The following is a 15,080-nucleotide window of genomic DNA, read 5'->3' on the forward strand; positions in this document are numbered from 1 at the left end:
CAGGTAAGTCATTGTATATATATTTTTTTTATCATAGTTTACATTATTTTAAAAGGAGGGCGGGCGGGAGGCAGGCGGCGCGTAGTGGGGCTACGCGGAGCGCACGAGTGTGCGTAGATTACGCGCTGCTCCACATAGCCCCACTACGCCCAGGGTTATGGCCAGTATTTCGCTCAGAGTCCTTAATGCCCTCCAACTCTTGCTGCTGTGCCTAATACTACATAGGTCCACTGTGAACATGGAGGGGGCAGCTCTATTTAGGAGCCTCCCTTCTTAACTGCTTCCTGCCAGTCTCCAGGCGTAATCCAGGCAGGAGGTCACAGCTTTAATTGCAGCCCGTAGGGAGCCCCTAGTTCAGCCCACTCCTCTACCGTTTCCTGCCGCCTCTCTCTGAGCCCCAGCTTGTCGAGTCCCCGCTCACCTGTGGTCCATGGGGCTCAGTGGACAGTTTATGTTTGGGTGTACCAGGGTGTATCTTCTCACCAGTTCTCTTGGACCATCAAGGGGTCACCATTGTCGTCTGGTGCTCAGAATCCCCTTACCAATCAACTCTCCAAATGCTTGGGCAGGTTTACTCATTGAACCGTAGACCTCGCCTCAAACTCGTCTGGGCACACACCAATCTATGATGCTGATACGGGTACTGTAATACCCGTATCAACAGCAACAGCTGATCCGTTGTTAGTGACAAGATACCGCAGCTCGCTTACCAGAAAGTAGGCTCCAGGCTTTATCCTCTCCCTGACGCAGTTTCTCCTCAGGTCTGCAGTGATCTTCGCTGTAGCCCACCTCTGGGAGCTACTTCGGGAAGTCTGAGGGTCACCGGTCCAGGCGCTTCTATATCCCGGTCCTCATGTAGGCTTCCACCATTACAGGAGTTGCAGCTGTAGGTCTTGCCCGCTTCTCTCTCTCTCCTATATTAATGGCCCCCCCATCACTTCTTATCAGCTGTAAAGGGCTGTTCGCTGGCTGCGCTATCCCAAACAGGGCCCCGCAGGTCACTCAGCACCTCCTTGACATCCGGACATGTTTGCATTGTCCGCATTCCGTCCATCATTTGTTTGCTGTAACACTTTTCACCCTAAGTGGGATGGGTATGCCCAGACGTGGGTCCCTTGCTCACTGTGCCACTGGATTCGAGCTAGCCTGGCTGAAGAAGGGTGACATGCCATGAAAACGGTCCCAGGATGCTTGTTTCCGGTCCAGGGAGGAGGCCTGGCAGTTCGATCTGGACTGTTCCCATGGGGCACAGGGTCAAGACTGATTTGCATATGGCTGGGTCCAAACTGGGGTGGTGTAGTGGGCAAAAAAACAATGGATTTAACCCAGATCTTTGGACTGGGGGAGAATGTTTGCATTGTCGGCATTTCGTCCATCATTTGTTTGCTGTAACACCATCCGGTCATCTCAGCAGGGGTTTCAATGGAGGGTCGGAATCTCGGTCTGCAGTGCTGGACGTGCCACAGTGTCTCTGTACCTTAAGCCTAAGCACAAAGCACCACGTTTCTCTGCTACACCATCCGCAATATTCCGCAGCCAGTCTGTGATGTCTGCTGTCAGCCCATGGGATGTCAGATAGCTCCCTTCCGAGTCTCCCAATCGCCCAGGTCACTCATTTCTGAGCCTGCTCCTCATCCGAGTGTCCGCCATTTTGAGTGGCGTGGGTTGCTATTTTCTTTACCGAAATCTGGTTAAGGTACAGTCTCGGGTCACTGACGTCTATCACGGGGTAAATTATGTATCCCAGCCCCACTGTAAATTTCGTGGGCATCAGGTCGCCAAGATGGTAGTTGGTGGGGAATTGCCAGGGGGAGCTCTGCGCTTAGCCTCTTACTCCATTGGCACCTAGCTACACCCCCATATGCAACCAACTGATGTACTTTTTCTCAGTCTTTCTTGTTCAGGATTGTTGCCATTAAGCCCTGCGGGTTACTCTCCTTATTCAAGTGTGTGTTCCTTCCCCTGGATCTTCCAGTAGTACTGATGGATTTTTAGTTCGACTTCAGGTACGTCTATCTGTCTGTCGACTTGCAAATCCTCACCCTTTTCTTCCTCTTGCTGTACATGTGATGGTGGAGCCACTAGTCTGTGCGAACTTTAAATTGGTGGTCCAGTTGTGGAAATATGGATTTTTCTGATCAGTTATGTCCCCTATCTTGGACCCCAACGGTTTCATGTATGAATCACAAGTACATGTATGTTCCCTCCAGTTCCAGTTATGAAGACGCAAACACATGTGCGTCCACCGTCAACATGTCCTCTTTCAGATCAGCCATGAATGGGCCGGATATTCCATTCCTAAGTACGAAAGGCCACCGGCTTTATATGGTTCACTTATGCCATTTTACAGTCCAGGCAAGTAGGCCCTGATTCTGTCATCAAGCTTTTCTTTCTTTCTGCCTCTGAAGCTCCAGTCTGAGCCTGCATCTGTGACCATGAACTTTGTCTCATTCCCTGCGCGGCTCACGAAGCCTGACATCAGCCTGTTGCCTGCCAAAAACTGTATTTCACCTTCGAAATTATCTGCTCCGCTCCCTGCCCAATGCATTCCTGTCTAGTAGTTTAAGTAAACATTCTTCCAGCTACCGAGCAAAGGCCCGGCTTCTCTGTCTTTCTGCAAGTAATTCATAGCCTTATTATTATGGAAGACTTCTGCCCTCGCATCTAGTGTAGACACTTAGACGCTTGTACACGCACTAACAGTCAGTATAGTCAGTATAGAATAAGATTCTACTCTAAGAGACCTCTCTTTTGGATAACATAGTTCTTTAAACATAGGATGTTAGATATGATTTGGGATTAGGTTGACTTGACCCTCCAGACTTCTGTCGCCACATGTAGAGCTAAATGTCAAGTCCCCTTCACCCCCCAGTTGCACGTCAATCACACGTCATGCTGCTGTGCGCGCATTTCTGCCAAGTATTTCTGCTGACATTGCGAAATTCTTTCATGGAACCACCCTATTATGACATCACACCTGATGACGTTCTTTAGTCACACCCAGTTACACCTACTTTTGCTACGTATGTATGTCTTATCTACACTATCAATTGTTACGCCTCTTGCATTTGCTTCACTGTAATGCCTATTGTATAAAAGTGATTAATTATCAATAATGTATGTACTTCACTTCCTGAACCTTCGTGGTGATGGAACTTGGAGCAACCGATTCGAATCGTCCATTGGAATAAAGCCCATTCCGAACCTCTAATACCACGGATTCTGCCTCTTATTTATTGAGCTATTTTTATTATGTTTCTGTATCAAATTAAGCCCCGGTAATTAAATTATTTACCACATGAATGGCGCCCGAATAGGGACACTTTCTCATCTCACGCGCCGGCGGTGCGTTGCAGGCCCGGTCTCCTGCCACAGCTGGACGGACAACAACGCGTACCAGCAGGATTTCCTGTATCTCCCTCCGGTCAAGCGGGGGCGACTGAGGCTGCGATCAACACCCAGACGAGGCGGTGAGAAGTGCGAAGTATCCCGACCAGAGCCTAGCTGAGAGAGCAAGATCCGAGGTATACAGAGGCCCACCAGGTTTCCGAAGCTCAGAAGTGTCCGAAGTTTTCGAGTCGAGTCCAGTCCGGTCCAGTTCAGTTCCGTTCCGAGGCCTTCCGTTCCGAGCTACCCGGTGAGTACCATTACTGGGGAGGCGTTCTGACGTGCACATAGGTTGTGCCGGTCAAGACGGGTTTGGGTACACAAATCCGGTCTGCACTGTTTCAGCAGTGTATCTGTACTGTTTAGCAGTATATCTAGTATATCAAGTATATAAATTCAGAATAATCCAGATAATGCCGAGTATTATGTTTAGTGATTAAGTTTTCCTTAGATCGTCATCATCATTGTTTGCTCATTTAAATATTAAATGTTAAATGTGTTAATACGTTCTGCATATTGTGGTATGAATGACTGTTCATTATCGTGTTTATTGTATTAAGTTTGTTCAAGATCAAGTATCAGATCAGTTCTCAATATGCCGCTCTTTTCGAAATTAAGACAGATCACAACTAGAAAAGGGGTACTCGAAGAAGCTGTTCCTATTCCTCCTAGGGACACTCCAGGGTACTTCATGTATCATAAACACGGCTTAGACGCTATATTATTTCTTGATTTATGGGTAGACTACACCAAGGAATTACCAGAAAGTCAGAGGTGGCCCGCAGCTGGGACCTGGGATGCAGAGTGCATCATGAAAGTAGAGGAAGAGTTATGGAAAAGGAAAGTCAGACAGTCACAGAAAGACGCCGTTGAGTTATGGCGTAAAGAATCTCATAGACGTACAGAAAAAGCACTCCGACAGGAAGAGAAAAATAAGGAGAATTCAAATAGAGTCCGAGAAAATCTATTAATTGAAGAAGGTACACGAGTGAAATCAGAACAAGTAGACAGACAAAGAAATGCCCTTATGAAGGGTATGTATCCCCTTCTGGCCGAGGGATTACCTAAGGCTACTCCGGGGATATCAAAAGACTTGCCACCCCCATTATTTCCAATAAAAGTACATCCTAAGGGGCATCCTAGAACCGCAGAAGATGTTTTTCTTTCCTCATATTTAGATGACGCAGCTCCCGAGTATGCTAACCCCGCCCCACATAGACCGTCGGCCGGGGAGGTTCAACGCCAAGATCCTGTATCTGTATCTCTACAACAACAAATCCTGACACAAGTTCCGGCAAGCACATCTGTTTCCACATCTGTTCCTACAGCTACTTCTATAGCTGTGTCCACACCTATAGTTGCTGTATCGCGTTCAACGAATCCTTTCACGCCCGATACCCCAGACGGGGCTACCGGAGGTGCTACCAATATTTTTTCTACGCCACCCAGAGTAAATAAACTTACCTTTCAAGAATCAGCACATCCACGTACCCCCAAACTCATAAATGCCCGTACGCTTAAGGAACTTCTTATAGATTGTAGATATGACCCTGTGCCCGGCAAAGAGGACGAAATGATCATGGCATCATTACGTATCAGACGAGCCGCGGTGTATTTAGGGAAGTTACCAGGAATGACTGTGCATCTAGATAATATATACCATTTTGTCCAAACAGGGCGAGATTCTGAATGTATTAACAGAGCTATGGAATACCAGAAAGTGGAGATACAAGGGGAACTGTTACGTTTCCTTATAAATTGTGTGATCAGAAATCAAGACCGACCGGGGGTAGACCCGGAAGCAATGCAAACTCTTACCAGATGGAGCCAGAATATATCAGAAGGGAGACATGATAAGCAAAACTGTATAATAGCCATGTGCCGAAAGATCCGTAAAGAAATAGAACGCCTACACGAAGAGAGATTAGCGGTAGACCAGTTCGAACAAAGCGAGGAGGAAGGATCAGGACTGCCCACAGGACAGTCAGACACCATAGCCTATGTAGGTAGAGGAAGATCTTGTAATAGTACTAGATGTTTTACTGACCCGATACGTCCGATATGTCCAGATAATAACAGGAATTTCCAAACACCTATAATAACTATAAGGTCCCCCGAGCATTCGTTCCAAGCCGCTGACAAATTACTGCGAGAACGAAGGGGTTATCATTTACTCGATTCTATGGATGTGTGGTAAATAAAATATTACGCTCTATGTATTTCAGAATATCAATAAGATCATGCATAAAGCAAGAGGCTGAGTCTGTGGTATCAGGTTCATAAAGGGATTTATTCCAATAACTTGAGTCAAAGGGAGAATATTTCCATCACCAAAATTGGATCTGGAAAGGGGCTCAAAAGTATTCTCAATATTCTCAAAACATTATTCACAGAGTACAGTATATATACATTTCTCAATTGTACGTAAGCAAAAGAGCAAGAGAGAATGAGATAAGAGCATGTGGGCGTGTAAGTAGGCGTGAAGGTGGGCGTCCATGTGGGCGTCCACTTGATGATAATGGGTAATTTGTCATGTGTGGGTGGATACCTGGAGAATCCTGCAATGTCAGCAGAAATATTTGGCAGAGATGCGTGCGCAGTCGCATGACGTGTGATAGACGTGCAACTAGAGGGAGAAAGGGACTTGACATTTAGCTCTACATGTGGAGACAAAAGTCTGGGGTTATGTCAACCTAATCCCAAATCATATCTAATATCCTATGTTTAAAGAACTGTGTTATCCAAAAAGAAAGGTCTCTCGAACAAAATCTATTCTATACTGACTGTGAGTGTGTGTACAAGCGTCTAAGTGTCTACACTAGATGCGAGGGCAGGAATCTTCCATAGTAACAGGGCTATGAATTACTGGCATAAAGACAGAGAAGCCGGGCCCTTTGCTCGGTAGCTGGAAGAATGTTTACTTAAACTACTAGACAGGAATGCATTGGATAGGGACGGAGCAGATAATTTCGAAGGTGAAATACAGTTTTTGGCAGGCAACAAGCTGATGTCAGGCACTGTTAGCTGCGCAGAGAATGAGGACAAAGTTCATGGATACAGATGCAGGCTCAGACTGGAGCTCTCAGAGGCAGAAGGCAGGAAAAGCTTGATGGCAGAATCAGGGCCTACTCGCCTGGACTGAAAAATAGCATAAGTGAACCATATAAAGCCGGTGGCCTTTCGTACTTAGGAGTGGAATATCCGGCCCATTCATGGCGGATCTGAAAGAGGACATGTTAACGGTGGACGCACATGTATTTGCGTCTTCATAACTGGAACTGGAGGGAACATACATGTACTTGTGATTTATACATGAAACCGTTGGGGTCCAAGATAGGGGACATAACTGATCATAAAAATCCATATTTCCACATTCCCTCCTTGTCCCCTACTTGCCCGTCAAGAGATATCAATCTTCATCAATCCATTGATCTGTTCATATAGCATCATTTGTTCTTCTTTTTTCTTCTGGGACGAACGAAATCTTGGTGGTGGAATACACGATGTGGCACACAGACCACAAATCGCTGGTCCACATTGTAGGCATAAGCAGCAACTGAATAGTATGAGAAAGCCAATACCTAGGAAGGATAGGACCCTCCATCCAAAGGTAGATAATACACTCCAAAACCAACCGGACCAAGTCCAGGTGCCTGGATTCTGGTGTATCTGGCTTACAATCTTATGAAGGCGAGTTATGGCTTTATCTACAGATGGCGAATTTTCTGGTATGAAAAATGCAACAGCTTGATTTGATGACCCTACAAGCTCCGCCCCTATCGGCCAGGATAACGTCAAGGACAAGACTATTTTGAAGCACAACAATCCGCATAGCAGACTGCTCTTCTGTTAAATTGCCTAAGGCGGAAATAGTTTCGTTCACTACTGCTTCAAGGGTTCTGGTTAATCTACGTATCAGCTTACTATTGGTAACTGTACCTATATAGGGAAAGAAACCTTTATTGAAATCTGTGTATTTTTCCCATGCTGTTTCAGTGTAATCGACAATTGGGAGATCTCTCTGCTGTCTATTGTGTACTAAATGAGTATTTCTATGATAATCAGGAGGAGCTAGGAAAACAGGTGGCAAAAGGAATCCGATGTAGCAGGTACCATCCCAATCTAGAGGTAGGCGTACATATGCGGTCTGGCCACATATAAAGTAGGAATGACGAGAAGCTCTAAATGTAGACTTGCCTTGATCACTGAATTTTATTACAGTGGTGCATTTACTATGGCCCATGTGTATGGAGCCATTCTTTCTTATACATAATTCCCCTTTTACTGGGAATACGGACATGGCGGGCAAGATTGGTGTAGCTTCAGATTCAACGTTCAGGATCATGAGGTTAAGTGTAAAATTACCTAATCCATATACTTCATTTCTTAGATCAGTTCCTGTTCTTTTGGGAAGTCCCTCCTTGTTAGGGTAGCAGACTTTAAGCAAAAACTAAGTTCAGGTTTCCCCATACCCAGTTGTCTTGATAAACTGCGGAATTCGAATCTAGGGAATTAATCAAACTAAACCATGCTCCACAGGAGCCATTGTGTGTGAACGGATAGAGAAAGAGGGGCAAAACTCCCTTATAGTTCTGATAGGGGGGGAGTCGGCCACAGACCCAGCAGTCTGTAGCATTGCTAGTCTGATGTGAATGGTGCAGCATCTGAATAAAGGTATTGTTGCGTAAGGCAAGTCGATATGATAGCTTATAGGATGGCAGATCACTAAATGTGTGCTTTATGGTATCATTAGTGGAGGAGTATAAGAGTGAGGCAATAGGAGGAAAAATAGCATGTAGTATTAAGCTGATACATATTATCGTGATGCACATCTTGCTCTTTTTTTTTTAATATTATAGTCCAAGATCTTATGCAAGCCAGAATACATGTTCAACCGCTTCACCACCTAGTGGACTTAATTGATCAAACGGGTTCTGACTTCTTAGATCAAAGTTTAGCTTTGTGGAAACTTCTGGGGAGTCTCCTCTAGAAAATGGTGTTCAAAATCCAAAATCCAAGTTCAAAGTCTTTTTCCTTTGTAAAAGAGTGGTGAAGGTGCACTTTGACTTTAACGGCCGTCCCCGTGGTCCAGAGCACTGACTTTGGCGCCTTTCATCCAGGAGCGATGGAGTATTCTTTGACCTGGGTGTTGTCAGGGAAGGCGGCAGCAACCTGCGAACAACAAGAGAGTAGTGCAGACATCAAGGAAGCCAGGTAATCTGTCAGCATGTTACTATTAACATCAGTAATCTTTTAGGCATTGGAGTGCCCCACATATTTGGTGGTCTACCAAAGACCACTTCATAGGGAGATAAGCCTGTTCTAGAATGAGCTACCATTCGCATGTAAAAGAGGGCAACCGGCAGGGCTACCATCCAATCTACACCTTTGTCTGCGCAAATTTTTAATGTCTGTTTATGTCTTTCTACAAGGCCTGCTGCTTCAGGATGTCGCACACAATGGAATTTCCAGGTATACCCTAACAGAAGGGACACCTGCTTCATTAGTACCAGGACATATTTGTAACCTCTACATCTGTTTATTTGGATATAATCCATTTGGAGCACTTCAAAAGGGTGGTCAGGTGGATGGAATCCACCTTGTTCCATCGGAATGCCTTTACCTGGATTGAATTGGCAACAGATCATACATGTTCTGACCTTTTGTTTCGCTGCTGCACGCAGGTGCTTGTTGAACCATATATTCTGTAAGCTATCTATCATTGCTTTCTCTCCTAAGTGTGTAGGACTATGTGCGGTATTTATAATCACTTGTACCATTGAATCAGGAAGAAGCCATGTGGATTTGCCCTTGTCATCCAACCCTGATCAGTCAGTACCCCTCCTTGTTCCGACCATTTCTTTAATTCGTCCATCGTAGCATGTGTCTGTATGTCTTGTACATCCTTGGAAGGATCCCTAACTGTCATGGCTTTGGACACTTATTGAACCTGTAACTTTGTCATGTCTAGTGGGGTCTGAGCTGTCTGTTTAGCTGTTCGGTCTGCCAGATCATTGCCTTGGGAAATGGTATCTGTGGCTCTAGTATGTGCTTTACATTTTAGGATAGCTATGGCTGTTGGTAAATGTATTGCTTCCAGTAGGGCTTGAATATGGGGGCCATGCTGTATCTTGGCCCCATGAGAGGTCAAGAAACCTCTTTCTCGCCAGAGAATCGGTGTAAATGTTTACTCTCAGGTGCTTAGCTCTTGTGCACGCTTGTGTCAGGGCGATGAGCTCTGCTGCTTGTGCTGACAATATGTCTATTCTTTTAGTCTCTATTATTACAGTATCAGTAGTCACTGCATATGCTGCCACTAATTCTCCCGCCCCTGTCCTCATGCATGAGCCGTCAACTTATAGTGTTAGGTCGGGGTCTGGGAGTGCAACGTCTGTCAAGTCTTGTCTTGGTTTAGTCACGGTATGTATTACTTCAACACAGTCGTGTGGTGAAACGCTTTCTGTACTGGAGGGCAAAAGGGTAGCAGGATTCAGTATGTTGCATCGTCTTATCTCTATGTGTGGTTGAAATAACGTTGGCTCATAGCCTGTCAGTCTAGCTACAGTCAGGTGTTGTGTTTGTGTCCGGTTCAAGAGAACCTCTACTGCGTGTGGTACTTGTACTGTCAGAGGGTGGCCCAGCACTATCAAGTCACTTTGTCTTATGGCTAAGGCCGTTGCTGCAACTGATTTTTGGCACGCAGGCAAAGCCTGTGCTACTGGGTCTAATGTACTAGAAAAATAAGCACAGGGCTCGTGTTTTCCTACATGATCTTGTGTTAGGACAGATAGTGCTGTTCCATCCCGCTCTGTCACAAAAACATAAACGATTTGTTGTAATCAGGGTTTGCTAAAACTGGTGCTTGACATAAAGCTCTCTTTAATTCTTCAAATGCCACAGTGTGTTCTTGTGTCCAAGGGAGGACTTTAGTAGAAGCTGTATTAGGGGCTTGGACTAATTCCCCTGAAAGATCACAATAAAACATGAGAAAAAGGGGAAAGCACCATACCTATTTCCTCGACTTAATTTCAAAGGGGGCTTATTTCTAAGGGGCTTAATTTCTTAAGGGGCTAGCGGGAAGCGAACCTCCTCAGGGGCCAGCAGAAAGCCAATATTCTCCTCCTTCCCCCCCTTTTTGACAGGAGGAAATCTGAAACAGATTTCACTGCTGTCAAACACTATCAAACCCTGTGTCTTGTCAACACTATTAATCCCTGTGTGTAGCTACTGGGCGTAAGCAAAATTATAGGAGATACACAGCGTATTTGAAACGGCGAGAAATCCTTCAAATTAATGTACAAACCTCATTGTGTTAGCTCATAAGCTGGCCAAATGACATCTCATATGCAAATGTCCCTATTACATGAACCTACACCAACCTGAAGTCAATATTAATGCTAGTAGGCCCTAATAGGAATGCTAAATTACCTAAATATTCGGAAAACCAAGTTTAAGAACAGTTGTTAATGTTGATAATTAATAATTTATCTGCTAAGGAAATCAGTCATTTTGCAATAATTTCCACCTATACAATAAATAGCCTAATTTAAAAACAAGTCAACTTTTGGGGCCACCACTTACAAGAATGAGCTTACTAAAGCAAACTTTAAAAAGGAAATCCTGTCAGATATTTTCTCATTACCCTAAATACCGAGCCTCATTTGTCACTCTGTGGTGGCAGTCCTTATTTAAAACAGGCCTTTCAAGAGTTAAGATGCGAGTGCACAGATCATAATTGTTCCTTAATGTCCAATCTGGAAACATATGACCGAGGCTGCCTGTCTATAAGAGAAAGGCAGTTATGTGAAAAATATTTTAGTCTTGCATAATTTTTCCTTTTATTTCATTCATCTCCAACACCAATTAGACATACACTGATAACGTGTTGTCTGCTATTTTGACAGCATGATAAAGGTAATATCACGTCTGTGAAATTTAGTAATTGTGAACAAGTTCCAGCCAAGCGCTGTGCAAAGATCGCCGTCGTCACGACTATCTCTGTACTTGCACAGGAGAACTTGGTATTAAACGCTAAACAGACTGGTCAATACAACACAAAAACAAAACATATATAAAATACATATGCCAAGCCATCAGTATACCAAGCACAGAAAGCATAGACAATTGCACTAACATATATAAATGAGCAGCGATGCGCAATTACAGTACCTACAGCTCAGAGGCGAACATTCTGGCCTGCTTAATTTGTCAGGCTTATAATCAATAATTCATTTACCTGCCCTATACACCCCCATCTGAAATCACCGTGTCAAGTCTGACACACAGAATCAGCAATAATAATCAAAAACGAAGAACACACAAACCTGTTTGTTTTCTTTTATAAAAACAGAATCAGCAATAATAATCAAAAACGAAGAACACACGAACCTGTTTGTTTTCTTTTATAAAAATGAGCTATGCATCTTTGTCAACACAATGTCCTAGACGAAGACGCACCTCTCATCTCTCCTCACAGACTTTTAACCACTGGATCATTTATCCAATGCAACTGGTGGCAGCTTGTGGCCACAATTCAAAAATGTCTGAATTTGAAAATCGTTTTTATATAGGCACATAGCCCTTAAAATTCCAAGCAAGAGCAACATTTTACTTTCTGGCCAGAAGCAATATAGCATTTTCTAAAAAATAAAACAAATCTTCTCCATAGACATTTCCTCGGGGCACTCGTTTTGCACAGAATAGAACAAGGGAATCTTTCTCGACTTACATTTCTCAGCTGCCCTGTCTTATCAGAGAAGTTAAAAATAGCCCCTCAGCGCGGCCTGAGCCTGGGCTGCCAGCCAACTTTTTTTTCGTTGTTCCGGCTGCAGGCATTACACAGATGCTATGTCAGAGAAGCTTTCTAAGCAGTGCCTCTGTTCTGCTCCTCTCACCGGCCCCCACCTACACTGGCTACAAGGTCAGAATCTGTCTCCGATTTCTGTATCACATACTGCTCTACACAGCCCCCACCTTCTCCTCACTCTGAAGCTGTCAAAGACAAAAAGACTACTCAATTCCATAAAAACTGCAATAATTCGCTCAATTGAAAAATTATTTTTACATACAATTTGCACTCAGGGGGTCATAATCTTACCGACTTGACCCAGCACATTTGCTCACTGGACCACCAAGAACACAAACCTGTATTCTTGAACAATTTGCAAATTCGAAATACCCACAATTCTTTTTTTTTTTTTTTTTTTTTCAAGCTAAACTTTTCAAAAATTACTTTTTCGTTAGCACTTTGTACATTAGGGGTGTCATCAAATCACAGGTGTTGCTCCTTCTCTAGCTACACCCCTCTCAATTTCCTATTGACAACGTAGTCAAATGTTGGACCATGTAAACACCAGCTATGCGCTGTTCATTTGGTGGGTGGCTCAAGAACCTTTGGGCTACTATATCATTATTATATGTATCGTGGTACTTGCGGTGGCACTCTAACTGGTCTTTCTACTGGGGCCACTCTTGCTAGGTCCTCTGAAAGGACGGGATAAATACCAGCAACGTCAGTATTTCTTTCTCTGTCAGCCTGCGCTCATTTTACCTACTCCAATTACTCCTGTAACATCTGTTCCTTGGCTTTTCCAGACTCCAGTCTACTCCTCTCTGCTTCGTGAAACACTTACTCTGACCTACTATGTGACTCCTTGCGCCAAAACTCAATGGCATCCTTCCAAGCTGGTCTACATTTTCTCTTTCATAAGAGTGTTTCGTTGTCCATCTACTTGTTCTGCTTTTACTCGGATACCTTCCTCAACTAACACGTTTTCTCGGGCTTTGTCTGAATCCTCCCTACTTTTCTCTTCTTTTCTGAGCGCTTACTCTGTGCGTCTATGCTATTCTTTACGCCATAATTCAATGGCATCATTATGTTACTGTCTGGCTATCTTTTTCCATAATTCTTCTTCTACTCTCATGATGCAATCTGCATCCCATGTCCCAACTGCGGGCCACCTCTGACTTTCTGGTAAATCCTTGGTGTAGTCCACCCATAAATCAAGAAATAATACGGCATCTAGGCCATGCTTATGATACATAAAGTACCCTGGAGTGTCCCTAGGTGGAATGTAACATTTAACATTTAACGAACAACAATGATCATTAGGGAACTAATCACTTAGCATAATACTCGACACTAACTAGATGATTCTGAATTATATACCAGACATACTAGATATACTGCTAAACAGTACAGATACACTGCTGAAACAGTGCAGACCGGATTTGTGTACCCAAACCCGTCTTGACCGGCACAACCTATGTGCACGTCAGAACGCCTCCCCGGCAATGGTACTCACCGGGTAGCTCGGAACGGAAGGCCTCAGAACTGAACTGGACTGGACTGGACCGGACTGGACTGGACTGGACTCGTGACCTGGATACTTCGGAACTTCGGAATCTGGTGGGCCTCTGTATACCTCGGACACAGCTCTCTCGCAGGTGGGCTCTGGGTAGGACAATCTGCGTTCCTCACCGCCTCGTATGGATGCCTGGTCGCAGTCTGTCCCCTTCGTTGGCCTGAGGGAGTTGGCGGGAAGACCCGCGACGTGCGCGCTTGAAGTCCATCACGGCTGTGGAAGGGGGCAAAACTGGACCTTCATCTCCGGCGTGTGGGGAAAGAGATTAAACTGTTCGGGCGCCATTATGTGGTAAATAAAATATTACGCTCTATGTATTTCAGAATATCAATAAGATCATGCATAAAGCAAGAGGCTGAGTCTGTGGTATCAGGTTCATAAAGGGATTTATTCCAATAACTCGAGTCAAAGGGAGAATATTTCCATCACCAAAATTGGATCTGGAAAGGGGCTCAAAAGTATTCTCAATATTCTCAAAACATTATTCACAGAGTACAGTATATATACATTTCTCAATTGTACGTAAGCAAAAGAGCAAGAGAGAATGAGATAAGAGCATGTGGGCGTGTAAGTAGGCGTGAAGGTGGGCGTCCATGTGGGCGTCCACTTGATGATAATGGGTAATTTGTCATGTGTGGGTGGATACCTGGAGAATCCTGCAATGTCAGCAGAAATATTTGGCAGAGATGCGTGCGCAGTCGCATGACGTGTGATAGACGTGCAACTAGAGGGAGAAAGGGACTTGACATTTAGCTCTACATGTGGAGACAAAAGTCTGGGGTTATGTCAACCTAATCCCAAATCATATCTAATATCCTATGTTTAAAGAACTGTGTTATCCAAAAAGAAAGGTCTCTCGAACAAAATCTATTCTATACTGACTGTGAGTGTGTGTACAAGCGTCTAAGTGTCTACACTAGATGCGAGGGCAGGAATCTTCCATAGTAACAGGGCTATGAATTACTGGCATAAAGACAGAGAAGCCGGGCCCTTTGCTCGGTAGCTGGAAGAATGTTTACTTAAACTACTAGACAGGAATGCATTGGATAGGGACGGAGCAGATAATTTCGAAGGTGAAATACAGTTTTTGGCAGGCAACAAGCTGATGTCAGGCACTGTTAGCTGCGCAGAGAATGAGGACAAAGTTCATGGATACAGATGCAGGCTCAGACTGGAGCTCTCAGAGGCAGAAGGCAGGAAAAGCTTGATGGCAGAATCAGGGCCTACTCGCCTGGACTGAAAAATAGCATAAGTGAACCATATAAAGCCGGTGGCCTTTCGTACTTAGGAATGGAATATCCGGCCCATTCATGGCGGATCTGAAAGAGG

This window comes from Triturus cristatus, chromosome 1_2 (assembly GCF_964204655.1).
Source record: "Triturus cristatus chromosome 1_2, aTriCri1.1, whole genome shotgun sequence".
In the NCBI taxonomy this organism is placed as follows: Eukaryota; Metazoa; Chordata; class Amphibia; order Caudata; family Salamandridae; genus Triturus; species Triturus cristatus.